General features: G+C 48.2%; 1 non-coding gene across 1 annotated transcript; it reads right to left on the reverse strand.

Annotated features, from left to right (window-relative positions):
* Positions 1-2,819: 2,819 nt before the first annotated feature.
* Positions 2,820-2,894, reverse strand: Trnat-ugu (transfer RNA threonine (anticodon UGU)). The gene has a single exon. It is a non-coding gene; the product is annotated as a tRNA-Thr (tRNA).
* Between the last annotated feature and the right edge of the window lie 487 nt (positions 2,895-3,381).

A 3,381-nucleotide genomic window follows, 5' to 3' on the forward strand; every position in this document is an offset into this window, starting at 1 on the left:
GATAGAGGTCATTGGCCGTTGGTGAGAAGGGAGGACGTCCCTTAGGTAGCTGTACTCCGGATAAAACGTCCCAATGTACGAAAATGGCACTAGTATATCAGTAAGCGCCACCGGAAGGTCAAGAAGCCAATGAGGCTAATCTAGGACTGCCGCCAAAGTTTGAGGTGGCCACTAACGTATAGACAGTGGTCAATCATGAAACTAGGGCGAGTGAACGAATAATATCGCACGTTACATTCCAGCGCTGACAAACCGAATGCTGCCATGATGTTCCTATTGTGTGTTTAGGCATTGGTAGTGTTCGCGCTACATGCGGAATTCGTGATGCTTGATACATTAATAAATGCAGTCCATTGTGAAGGTCCAAGGCATGGACATGATGATCCACAAGTCCAGGGCGGATGTGTTGCAAGATGCTCAGATAATCAAGGGTCGTCATGCGTGAGATGTCGTTCATGAAGTAGATACCGAGACAGCGGATTTTCTCAGTCTGAATGGGACGACGCTTGCAGGTGTCATCCCAGTGCAAATGTTGGACCATAGTTATGTACATTTGTACGGCTTCCAGAAGCTTCACCATAAGTGACTAACCATTCCAAGGCACCGTGTACAGCATATTCGTCACGAAGTTATCAGATCATCTGCATGCAAAGTGTACCTAAAAATGAAGCGACCAAGAGACTAACCCGTGAGGCGTTGTCGCAGACCGTACAACAAAGGTTCTGATGCTAAAGCGTACAGTGTTGTCGATAATGTGCATCATTAACAGAGCGACGAATGTGCAAGGTGTTACAAATCCTACCGTTAAGTACTTCAGATGTTGCGCCACGTAGGAGTATCACCTTGACGATAGCGCTCGTGTAAAGTATAGTCTGAAGAACAGCAGTTAAGTACATATGACTGACGTGACCAAATGCTTGACCAATGTCTAGCACAGCCAGCGCTCCCGGTACAGCAAGCGACTTTAGCGAGGGCAGTCAGGTCCCTGTAACGTCACAGGGTGGCGCGGGTATTGGGCTCCCACCTATTGATGCCTGATCCGTTGCTAAGACACGAGACGTCGTACGCAGAATTCGAGCTACCAGTAGACGTGTGGAGATTTTCATATCAAAGCTCAAAAAAGTTAATGGTAGTCAATAATACGTGATCGTCCGTGAGATTTATGGATTGGGATGATGCCTTCCACAAAGGCAGCCCAAAGTTGCACCTCTAGTTTCCTATAGTAGTCGAGCAGGGCACCAATAGCCCCTGGAAAGTCCTAGAGAACTCAAAGGGTACCCCCATCAGATCCTAGTGACTTATTGGGTGCCCTTTTTCCTATGGCATCCAACACTTTAGTCACAGGTTCTAGCAATTCCTGTTGGATTTACAGAGTAACTGTGCGTCAAACCAGCGACAGCAGTAATGATTTCTGGATCAGAACTAGTCTCCGCTTACAGGTGAGAATAATGGGTAAAGTATGCATTGCTTATGTCTGTGTGTTTGACGTGAAGGACGCAGTCTTCTGTCGTCACCTCATGGATCAATGTTCTGTGTCTGCGCTTTCTTTCCGTGGAGAGCAGTTAGTTGGCGATTCTGACAGTTTGACTTGTACGAATGATCCCTTCCAGGTGTTGACGTGTCAATATCAGTCTTCGCTTTTGCTCGGGTGACTCATCTGGCGGTCGGTTGATGGAGGCGTAACAGAGCTCTCAGAGGATGGCGTAATAGAACTCTGTAGTACTGCGCCTCCCTGCCACAGCTTCCATACTAATCATCTTCGAAGATCCTCGAAGTTTCGGCTTGCTACAGTCCAGCCTTCACTGTAAAGCAGACGTATATGCCTCTCGTCTCCAGGTGTCACCCACCGCCGCCTGGCATTCCGTTGAGGCCAGTGAGTGGTGTTAAATTTCCACGGGCTGCGGCTGCGGCTGCGACACACATGTTGGCGTCGAAACGTGATGGTACAAACGTAAGCAGTGTGGTCAGTAAATGCAGCCGGCTACAACTCGGCTGCCGTGACCGCATTCCTGAGAGACCAAGAGGTATATATCTTATAAATTCTGATAGATGACAGTTCAATAAAGTGCGTGAAACCCTGTCTATCGGCATAGACGATGTCCCAAGTGTCTACCAGACCGAGCTAGCGAATAACAGCGCCAAGTGTTGGGCTTGGTGAATGCTGAGGAATTTGGTCATTAGCTGATTGTGTACAATTAAAATCACTCCTTCACCACATCATCTGTCCTGCCTTGGCATGATTGTGTTAATTCCTCAGTAAAGAATAGTGAACGTTCACGCTTCTTGCTCGTACTAGACGGTGCGTAAATATTGACGAAGTGTTTCCCTTGGACCTTTATTTAAGCGCCATAACCCTGGCATTCTGTAGGTATCGTATACTGGTGGCTATTAAACTTTCTTTGAGAAGTACTGCGCAGCCACGGAACGTTTCCGACGCGGGTAATACGCATGTCGTGTATCCTGCGATGTCCTGGAAGCAAAGAACGTATACTTCCTGCAACAAGGCCATGACAGTGTCGGGCGCATAACGTGTGTCGTGTAGGAATGACACCTTCGCACGCGACCGGATGTTAGTGATGTTGATAGTCGCGAATCGATATGACTGCCGTTCGCCCTCGAAGGCAGTATCAGTCATTGGCGTACACAGTGGTGACGCGTTTGGTCACCTCAACGCAACCCTGTCATCTCTACTACCACGCTTATATAGATATGGTGTCTGTTCATGAGCTACAGCCGTCTAGAAAGAAATTAGAATTATATGAATAGCTTCAGCTGCTGACGGGCGTTGATATATATCAACGAGGACAGGTGAAAATGTGTGCCCCGACCGGGACTCGAACCCGGGATCTCCTGCTTACATGGCAGACGCTCTATCCAACTGAGCCACCGAGGGCACACGGGATAGTGCGACTGCAGTGACTATCTCGCGCACGCTTCCCGCGAGACACACATTCTCACCTTATGTCTATACACAACATTCGTAGTGTCCCACTCCAACACACTCATTACTCGTGGAAGACATTCTTACAAAGTCCCGTAAGAGTTTGGGGAATGTGTGTGCATCCGCACAAGAGGAGGTTATGGCCGGTATTGCCAGAACTATGACAGCGTTGTTTGGAAACATGAAGTCCAAGAGTGGCTGCAAATGGTCTCCCAGTAGCCGAACATAACCATTTCCAGTCAATGATCGGTTCGGTTGGACCACAGGACAGTCCATTCCATGTAAACACAGCCCATATCATTATGGAGCCACCAGCACTTCGTACAGTACCGTGTTGAAAACTTGGATCCATGGCTTTATAGGGTCTGCACCACAGTTGAACATTACCATCAGCGCTTATCAACTGATATCGGGACACATCCGACCAGGCCACGGTTTTC

Source organism: Schistocerca nitens, chromosome 2, assembly GCF_023898315.1.
Source record: "Schistocerca nitens isolate TAMUIC-IGC-003100 chromosome 2, iqSchNite1.1, whole genome shotgun sequence".
NCBI lineage: Eukaryota > Metazoa > Arthropoda > Insecta > Orthoptera > Acrididae > Schistocerca > Schistocerca nitens.